Here is a 10,781-nt window from a genome sequence, read left to right as displayed (position 1 = left end):
TCACTTGTGAGTGTCACTCGTGAGTGTCACTTGTGAGTGCCACTTGTGAGTGTCGCTTGTGAGTGTCTCGTGTGAGTGTCGCTTGTGAGTGTCACTTGTGAGTGTCACTCGTGAGTGTCACGTGTGAGTGTCGCTTGTGAGTGTCACTTGTGAGTGTCACTCGTGAGTGTCACGTGTGAGTGCCACTTGTGAGTGTCACTCGTGAGTGTCTCGTGTGAGTGTCTCTTGTGAGTGTCGCTTGTGAATGTCACGTGTGAGTGTCACGTGTGAGTGTCTCGTGTGAGTGTCGCTTGTGAGTGCCACTTGTGAGTGTCGCTTGTGAGTGCCACTTGTGAGTGTCACTCGTGAGTGTCACTTGTGAGTGTCTCTTGTGAGTGTCGCTTGTGAATGTCACTCGTGAGTGTCACTCGTGAGTGTCACGTGTGAGTGTCTCTTGTGAGTGTCGCTTGTGAATGTCACTCGTGAGTGTCACTCGTGAGTGTCACGTGTGAGTGTCACTCGTGAGTGTCACGTGTGAGTGTCGCTTGTGAGTGTCACGTGTGAGTGTCACGTGTGAGTGTCGCTTGTAAGTGTCACGTGTGAGTGTCAGTTGTGAGTGTCACGTGTGAGTGTCACTCGTGAGTGTCACGTGTGAGTGTCACTTGTGAGTGTCACTCGTGAGTGTCGCTTGTGAGTGTCTCGTGTGAATGTCACTCGTGAGTGTCACTCGTGAGTGTCACGTGTGAGTGTCGCTTGTGAGTGTCACGTGTGAGTGTCGCTTGTGAGTGTCGCTTGTGAGTGTCACGTGTGAGTGTCACTTGTGAGTGTCACGTGTGAGTGTCACTTGTGTCACGTGTGAGTGTCACTCGTGAATGTCACTCGTGAGTGTCACTCGTGAGTGTCACGTGTGAGTGTCGCTTGTGAGTGTCTCGTGTGAGTGTCGCTTGTGAGTGTCACTTGTGAGTGTCACTCGTGAGTGTCACTTGTGAGTGTCACGTGTGAGTGTCGCTTGTGAGTGTCTCGTGTGAGTGTCGCTTGTGAGTGTCACTTGTGAGTGTCACGTGTGAGTGCCACTTGTGAGTGTCACTCGTGAGTGTCACGTGTGAGTGTCACGTGTGAATGTCACGTGTGAGTGTCGCTTGTGAGTGTCACGTGTGAGTGTCACATGTGAGTGTCACTTGTGAGTGTCACTTGTGAGTGTCACGTGTGAGTGTCACTTGAGAGTGTCACGTGTGAGTGTCACTTGTGAGTGTCACGTGTAAGTGTCACTCGTGAGTGTCACTCCTGAGTGTCACGTGTGAGTGTCACTCGTGAGTGTCACTCGTGAGTGTCACTCGTGAGTGTCACTCGTGAGTGTCACTTGTGAGTCTTACTTGTGAGTGTCACTTGTGTCACGTGTGAGTTTCACTCGAGAGTGTCACTTGTGAGTGTCACTCGTGAGTGTCACTTGTGAGTGTCGCTTGTGAGTGTCACGTGTGAGTGTCACTCGTGAGTGTCACTCGTGAGTGTCACTTGTGTCACGTGTGAGTGTCACTCCTGTCACGGGTGAGTGTCACTCGTGAGTGTCACGTGTGAGTGTCATTTGTGAGTGTCACTTGTGTCACGTGTGAGTGTCACTCGAGAGTGTCACGTGTGAGTGTCACGTGTGAGTGTCACGTGTGAGTGTCGCTTGTGAGTGTCACTTGTGAGTGTCACTTGTGTCACGTGTGAGTGTCACTCGAGAGTGTCACTCGTGAGTGTCACGTGTGAGTGTCACTTGTGTCACGTGTTAGTGTCACTCGAGAGTGTCACGTGTGAGTGTCACGCGTGAGTGTCACGTGTGAGTGTCACTTGTGTCACGTCTGAGTGTCACGTGTGAGTGTCACTCGAGAGTGTCACTCGAGAGTGTCACTCGTGAGTGTCACTTCTGTCACGTGTGTCACTCGAGAGTGTCCCTCGTGAGTGTCACTTCTGTCACGTGTGAGTGTCACTTCTGTCACGTGTGAGTGTCACTTCTGTCACGTGTGAGTGTCACTTCTGTCACGTGTATCACTCAAGAGTGTCACTCGTGAGTGTCACTTCTGTCACGTGTGTCACGTGTGAGTGTCACGTGTGAGTGTCACGTGTGAGTGTCACTCGTGAGTGTCACTTGTGAGTGTCACTTGTGAGTGTCACTTGTGTCACGTGTGAGTGTCACTGGTGAGTGTCACTCGTGAGCGTCGCGCCGATCCCCTCTTGGCGGGCCCCCAGCACGGTCCACCGGGAGCGGCGAGGTTTTGTGGACATCCGTGAAAAAGAGCTTCGTAGCTCATCGGATTCCTACAGCAGTCTGATTAATTAACAATCTGATTGCGAGGTTTGTCCGCTGGGTTCGCAGTGAATAACCCCCTCTTCGCTTGCCTTCTCGGGCGCATTCACCGAGGCAAACATCCCTTTCTCATGAGCGATTAATTAAAGCGGGTAAAAAAAAAACCGGTTTGCTCCGGCAAAGAGCATTACACGTCAGTTTAAATTTAAAATCATTTAAGATAAGAGCAAACGCTCAATACTGCGAGATGTATAGCGACAGAAGATGAGAGCAGGCGAATGAGAGAGACACACAGACAGGACACACAAACAAGAGTGATCGTTCTTGGGCAGAAGGGACCATTTGTCGGGAATGAACCAGAGAAAGCGGTCGCGCTTTGTGTGCGTGAGCTGGAGGAGCATGGAGAGGAGCCGTGGAGATGGAGACGGTGACGGGGGGGGGTGGTGGTGGATGGGAACGCGGGGACGTGCAGAGGGAAGATGGCCAAAGGGATGAAGCAGAGAGCGAGAGAGAGAGAGAGGAAATGTCTCATATCGGCGCTGAATTTTAAACAGCGCCCCCCCCCACCACCGCATCACCGCTAAGGAGGTGAGATCCGAGTCGCGGGCATTAAAGCGGAGTGGATCGTCGAGCGAGATAATGCTCCGAGACCGAACGAGTCGAGCGAAAACAAATTTTTGTTTGCGAACTGCAACGCGATTTTGACGACGCCTGGGGAAAAAAAACGATTTTCCAAAGAGCGTGACGGTGACAAAGAAACGGTACAGAGAGAATAACATAAAGACATTCAAGAGAGTCGTTGATGTCGATGCACATTTGTAACGAACAAAAGCGGGACAAGCGATCTATATATATAAGGCAGCTTGAGTGGGATTTTTTTATAGTGAAACTCACTCGTGCACTGATCTGGCGATTGAGACGGAGGTTTGGCCGTGACTCACTGGAGCCGCTGTTGGCGGAACGGCGCTAAGGCGAGTCGAGAGCACCTCGGCCCGAATACCCAATTCCGCAAACAATAATGATAACGATAGTAATAATAGCGTCCACCTTCAAACATCCTCCCTTTCGAAATCCGCGCAAACGCCATCGCGATTTGCGGGACGTTATGTTCGCTCGCGATCGATTTTGCCGGAGCGTTTTTTTATTTTCTGTGGTGGGGGGGGGGGGTGGTGGGAACCACGCAAATGAAATCAACCACACATTTGTCCAAAGTCCCATTGCCCGTCCTTGACGTTCAGCGAACGTTCCGATGGGGTTGGAAGATGAGGAGGGGGCGGTGAAGTGGGAACAATCGCGGCACTCGACTAATAAGAGACACTCCTCAGGTCACCCGCATGCCACCAGTGTTTGTTCACTGCCATTGTTATCACTGCTGGTGGCGGAGTGTACCAGCCATGTATTTGTTAGGGGAGCGCGGGGTTACAGAAGGAGTTGGACTTGTGGTCGAGGAATTGGTCGAGAGACAGGTAAGCCATGTGCTTTGTCAAACACCAACCAACCCCACCGACGCCCGTGACCCTCCGTGGACGCGTCCAAATTCATCATTCTCGTTTCTTATCACGAATGGCTTCGGCGCCCTCCTGTATCAGCGGCACGCCTTTGCATGCCCGTCACATCTTTACCACTTAATGTGTCTCCCCCTTGTTTTCATTGTTACCACTGAAAAGGGAGCTCGCATTTAGCACTCTCGCCGCGAAGCGTGCTCGATTTCCAATCGCGCAGCGTGCGGATTTGAGAGAGACCAAAACATAAAGAGCACACAGACGAGGACACACGCAGATGCTGCCTTATTTTAGACGACCATCCACCTCGTCGCGTGACCAAGATGACCATCCAACTCAGACGACCATCCACCCCTTCCCTTACGTGAGTCACGTCGCAGGCGAGAGGCTTTACGTCTCGCGCTCATTCGCTGCCTTGCAATTCAATAGGCAGCGGTCCGCCGTCAATTACGGAGTTTGGTCAACATCGCGCGCGCGCGCAGCTCCCCGTCGCGCGCACGCGATGACGCAATCCCTGGGGTGTTGTTGTTGTGGCGTTTGTGGTTGTTGTTGTTGTCGTCAGTCTGCAGCCTCTCACTGCCGGGGGAAAGGCTTCCTTCCCGCTATGTTACCCCCATGCCTTGCTCTTCTCCGTTGTTGTGTCCTTGTCCAGTCGCGTGGCCTCGAGTCGGGGTCAGAATCAGGATCTTTTATTTTTTTTAAACTGGAAGAATCCGATGAGCTGCGAAGCTCTTTTCTCGCGAATGTCCAATAGGGGGCGGGTCATCGAGTTACATCGGTAAACAATGCAAACGACGATATGAGTGCAAGATAGAGAAAAGGGAAGGACGTCGCTAAACTGAGATGAATATGAATAGCGTATAGGAGGAGTACGACATGCTAGCGGGAAATCAAAAACGGTTCATACATTATCCGTTGCATTCTGAAGCCTTCATTTCTCCAAGACCATTTATCTCAATGCACGTATTTCTGAAATCCTTCTCAACCAATGGACGCATCATCACCCCGTGTACCGATTCGGCGAGGTGGTCCCTTGCATCGCAAGCCTCTGCCACTTCACGTGACCTCACGGTGCACCTAGGCTGGTGCATTCGCCACTGACCTTACTAAAACTCAAAACGAAACGACTTTTTGTTATACGAGGTGAGGCTCATTGAGCTGTATAGCTATTTTTTAGAAGCGGCTTGACCACAAATGATATAATTCAACGAAGTGGCTTATCACGTGGAAAAGTATCGCAGCCAAATTTCTCTAAACGCACGTTTCTAAATGTGGAGGGGAAGAGAGAGAGAGAGAGAACGCACAAACTCCAAATATACAGCAGGCGTCAGGGTCTAGGTAATTAACATCTCGCCATCACGGCATCCCCTTTTTTTGGGTGCACCTAGGCTGGCACGCTCGCCGCTGAGCGGGTAACGCCGCCGCCCGGTGAGTCGAACGGCGGCTGTCGATGGCACGCGTGGCACGCGTGGCACGTCGAGCGTGGAACAGAAATCACGGGCGCACTTCCAGCCCGGACCATTTCCATTTGGCTACGGTGGCTGCCCTCGGACACCTGAAGATTTGTCACTCTCTCTCTGCAATCGCGTCCACGAATCTTGTTGCGCAAGGGACGTGGTTTGCTGCACCCCGAGTAGCGAGCATTGGAGACAAACGCTGCCATCATTTTGAAGCTTGCGCTTTGTACAAAAAGGTACCGGGGGCATTGGCACGCAGAGTTGTCCCCGCGCCTGTAAAAGATGACTGTCGCTAAGTGCATAACGAATTCGAAATGGCAGACATCTCTTATCGCGCGGATATACATCTATGCCGTGTGTTTCAGGCTGTCAGATGCACGTTTCGGAGCTCTGCTAATATGGCAGGGTGCGCCATTGTGATGCAAAAGTTACATCACGGCGTTGATGGCGTCGCTGTTTTAATCTGTAATATTCTCTCTATTTACCCAGGACAGCTTTGCCGAGCCTCGAGGCGGCTTCTTCAGAAAGGTGCCGCCGTATGGGGATGTTTGATCAATTCCACGAGCGAGAGGAGTTTGGCTTCGCGTGGCATCACGCGATGCCCTCTTCTCGCCAACGTCGCAGCCCATGGTTGGTGCCACATGCATCCAAGTGCGCACAGCGGTCCTCAACCGTGCGATGATTCTGAAATGTGATGAGATCGTATCCGTGTTTGCGGACTCAGCCTACCAGACTCACTCGTTCGTCTCATCCACAGTGCCACACCACCACCGCACTGCATGTCACAACAATGGCAAGACCCACCACCGCCCCCCCCCCCCCGTATAACCTTTACAGACTGCTGGGGTAAGTGCTGTTAGCGAGCACCTTTGAAGGCGATATTTACACATCTCACCAAGTACTCATTTGAGGTTGAATCGACCTAGGGGAGGCACAGAACCGGTTCAAATAATCATCACTGGTGTTGGCCGTGAGCGGAAATCAAACTCGGGTCGTTAGGTTCGTAGCACAGCGTGCTAACCGCTCTACCACCGCTCCGCCCTGCATGTCACAGAACACTCACACACTTACTCACTCACTCCCTCACCCACTCACCCATTCACTCGCTCACTCACACACCCACCCGCTCACACGCTCACTCACTTACCCATTCACTCGCTCGCTCACCAACTCACCACACTGCAGGTCACCTCACTTCTGTTTCCGCTTCTTCTCTCGCACTGCTGCATGTCACAACATCACACTCACTCACCCACTCACCCACTCACTCACTCACTCACCCACTCACCCACTCACTCACCTACTCACTCACGCACCCACTCACTCACCCACTCACTCACCCACCCACTCACTCACTCACCCACTCACTCACCCACTCACTCGCTCCCTCACCCACTCACTCGCTCACTCACCCACTCACTCACCCACTCACTCACTCGCTCACTCACCCACTCACTCACCCACCCACTCACTCGCTCACTCACCCACTCACTCACCCACTCACTCACCCACTCACCCACTCACTCACCCACTCACTCACTCACTCACCCACTGACTCACCCACTCACTCACTCACTCACCCACTCACTCACTCGCTCCCTCACCCACTCACTCGCTCACTCACTCACCCACTCACTCACCCACTCACTCACTCGCTCACCCACTCACTCACCCACCCACTCACTCGCTCACTCACACACTCACTCGCTCACTCACCCACTCACTCACCCACTCACTCACTCACCCACTCACTCACTCCCTCACCCACTCACTCGCTCCCTCACCCACTCACTCGCTCACTCATCACATTGCAGGTCACCTCACTTCTCTCTCCTCTCTCGCACTGCTGAATTTTGGAATCCCCTCCTCCCACCATCGTCCTCTTTTCCCCAAAATTCTCATAAAACCTTGCCCAGTAAAACAAACAAAATAACAGCGTGTTTCACAGTCTTGCATTTTACACCATCGGCAATGCTGTTTGTTGCTGGCCACTCGGCATTTCGGCTTTTTTGGGGTCCTGTACTCAGCAACCGTGGATTGAAACAAAACCGCCCAACATCATTGTCATCATGGTCAGTCTGCACGCTTTGAAAATCCCACTCAGAAATCACCGGACAGCTCCAGGAATTGAGTCACTGAGAACGAGGCAGAGTCGACGCTCAGTGCTTGGTAGCAGTGGACGGCACTTCATCCGCATGTCGGATTTGATTCAGGGGCTCCCCAGGCCACGTCGATAAAAGCAAAAAAAAAAAATCCATTGCCAATTTGGGCGTCTTGGACGTCAATTAATCCGGCCACGTGGTGCAGAGTTGAGGGTAGGGGCGGCTCGTAGGACGGGTGGGCCGCGAGTTCAAATGCAATGGTCAGGGTCGACTCAGCAACCATATCCCTCTGGGGGTGAATAAAACAGCGACGGCTTTGTGGGATGGCATCACCGTGGCAATGTCGATATCTAACCACAGCCTCGTGGCTGCCGAGAGGAGGCGAGGTCCCCCCCACACCCCCCCCCCCCTGTTTATTTGAGAGGGCACCACTCCGTTGCTCGCGCCAAGATTACATTACCGTCTCAAATCTCTGACTCCAACAATTACATGCTTGTGCTAGGATTACAATAACGTCGGAAACCTCCAATTGCTGGCTGCACGCTAGTTACCAGGATTACATTATCGACGGAAATCTTCTCCTCGAACCAATTTCATGCTAGTGCTAGGATGACAATATCGTATGACATCGAATTGATGTTGTTGGACAACTCCCCCCCCGCCCCCCCCCCCCCTCGTGCGAGTGAGTGAGATGCTCTGACGAATGTCGAGGATTCTAATGGTCGTGCCGAATTAAAATTGGAAGTGGGGGTTTTGTTGCTGTTGTTTTTGTATATCGTCGGCAAATGAAATCCGCTCTGGTGTGCTGCCGGTTGTCTGAGAGGGAGACGCGAATTAAAACGGGGCAGGCTGCGGTTGCCATGACCAGGACAATTGGAATGCCGCAGTGGCTATGAGATGTTAACTACCTCGCCTGGTATACAGGGGTTAGTGGGTTCGATACCGACCCTGACGCTTGCTGTATGTTTGGAGTTTGCGTGTCTCTCTCGCTCGTCATAATCACGGTGGCTATGAGATGTTAACTACCTCGCCTGGTATACAGGGGTTAGTGGGTTCGATACCGACCCTGACGCTTGCTGTATGTTTGGAGTTTGCGTGTCTCTCTCGCTCATCATCATCACGGTGACTGTGAGATGTTAACTACCTCGCCTGGTATACAGGGGTTGGTGGGTTCGATACCGACCCTAACGCTTGCTGTATGTTTGGAGTTTGCGTGTCTCTCTCTCTCCCCGTGGTTGTCTGGATTTTTCTCCGGGTCTTCCGGTTTTTCCCCTCCACGTTTAGAATCATACGTTTCGAGTATTTGGTTGCTATAAATTCCCACGTGATAAGCCACTGCGTTGAGCTTCCATTTGTGGCCAGGTCAATTATGCAAAAAAAAGAGCTACTATAAAGCTCAGTGGGTTTTAACTGGTAAAATAAAAAATAGTTTAATAGCTTATTTTTAGATTTTTGCTGTTTTACTTTTACCCGATGTTGGTCGAATACTTTATTCACAATCGGAAGAGTTAAGCACAAATTTCTGATTTGAGAAATCAACTCAAAAATCTTTACCACCGTGGCGCCGCGCTGGCGACGATCTCCGCTTGTTTGCACGGGACGCGGCTCTGCTCCCGTGGGCCGCCCTGATTAATACTGCGGGTGTATGAACACGGAAAAATACCCCACGCGCCGCCTTGCTTCACGTTGGACGTTAAAGATCCCGTCGGCAACAATTGGAACGTTCCCAGCAATAGCTCAAGAGAGCCACGGAAATAGAAGGCGTACTTTCCTGTATTCTGGTGTTTCCCGTGATGGACTCGGCTTGTGTTCGTGGCCGAACAACCGTTTAGCGGTTTGGGACGGAGGCGTTGTCGACTCTCTGGCGATGTTTTTTCACAGAGCGGAGGACGCTGCGGATCATGCTAATCTGTTTCTTCTCTTCTTTGCGCGCTGGTATCGCAAGGCGAGCGTCACGTGTAGCCCCTTGTATTGTTAACCGAATGTAAATGGGGATTCGGCCAAACGCGCTTTGCATCACTCACGGATTTATCTCGCAACCAGCGTGAGCAGAAGAAGCAATACTCGTGATAACTTGGCGAGCGCGCGCGCGAAGCGGCCGTATTGCATTAAATATTGCTGCGCTTGTCATTGTGCCCACTTCAGATAACATGCTGGATCTCGTTATTGTTATGAACGCAGAGGAAGCGAAGACTCCCGCACATGGGTACACTGAAACAAACGCAGAGGTCACCCGTGAGGCCAAGTGCTGTGAGCGAGGAGCAGCACCTATGAAGGCCGACACGGCTCACGAGGGGGTCGGTGGCCGGCACCACGCATGGCTGCCCTTGTGTCCCCGGTGCCGACGCTTACACGCCGCACCAGGTACTCATTTCAGGCTGAGTCGACCTAGGGGAGGCCCAGGACCGGTTCCAGAAAATCGTCACTGGCTTTGGCCATTAACGACAATCGAACATGGCTCGCCGGGCTCGGAGTGCAGCGCGCTAACCACTATGCCACCGCTCCCTCCCCCTCCCCCCAACAATGTCGTTTATTGTGAAAATTCGGTCACAGTTACAATGATCACTGTTGTTGCATTGCTTTTATGGCTTTATTTTGGTGATTTCGAAAAGTTTTTTGGTTTGGCCATGTTTGTTTGTTGTAGTACGGAGTTAGACTGATGGCCTTAATCTAAGTTGTCTTGTTGTTGTTGTTGTTTGACTTGCATCCCACTGGGATTTTTGAACACAGCGTTGGTGTACAGTGCTTTTTCTGGAATATTTTGCTCTTTTTTCCTTGATTTCTGTTTGCACAAAGTCACACAAAGTCACTTTAAGATGTTTTCTTGTTCATTGTTTTTGTTTGTTACGGTTGCACCCGATTCAAGAGCCGAATGGCTCACAGGGCTATACCTAATAAATTAAACTGAAACTGAAACGACGCACACACACAACAACCGACATTCGCCACTAAGTGGCGGTGACGTCACCACAGCGCTTGTGCCAGGCTACGTGAAGAATCGAACGCCCGCTATCAGGAGGTCACGGGGCAGACCCAGGTGCCACGGGTCGACTGACTGAGACGACTGGCTGATGCACCACCTGTGCCCCCTACTGTGCCAACTTGCTGTGCATTAGCCACCCGGCGCTCCGCTCGTTGTTGTGAGCATCGCTCCTTCGCCCTCCGTTGTTGTTGGAGGGCGACTGCCTCCAACTGCCCAGTAGCAGCGTCCTTCATGAGCCTCCTCCACAGAGGCCGTTCTTGACACCGCTGATTGCAGTCATCGGCAAGTCCACTCAGCTCCACGTCCTCCTGTACAACATCACTCCATCTCTTTTCTAATCCGTGCCGGGCCCGTTTAGCCCCCTCGATCCGGCCGAACAAAAGCTGTTTAGGCATGCGGTGGCTGGGCATGCGGGCTACATGACCCAGCCAACGCAGCCTTGCCTGCCGGAAGAGCTCACCAATGGGACTT

The 10,781-nt window shown here is 52.1% G+C and overlaps 1 long non-coding RNA gene across 1 annotated transcript; it reads left to right on the top strand.

Moving 5' to 3' along the window:
- The first annotated feature begins 3,449 nt into the window (after positions 1–3,449).
- LOC116940180 (uncharacterized) lies at positions 3,450–10,146 on the top strand. The gene is made up of 2 exons (XR_012941251.1): positions 3,450–5,855; positions 9,473–10,146. It is a non-coding gene; the product is annotated as an uncharacterized LOC116940180 (long non-coding RNA).
- Positions 10,147–10,781: the final 635 nt, after the last annotated feature.

Source organism: Petromyzon marinus, chromosome 8, assembly GCF_048934315.1.
Source record: "Petromyzon marinus isolate PM22_M1 ecotype Great Lakes invasive population chromosome 8, UKy_Petmar_22M1.pri1.0, whole genome shotgun sequence".
NCBI classification, from domain to species: Eukaryota; Metazoa; Chordata; class Hyperoartia; order Petromyzontiformes; family Petromyzontidae; genus Petromyzon; species Petromyzon marinus.
Note: the sequence above shows the minus strand (reverse complement) of the source record. Positions and strands in the feature narration are given on the sequence as shown.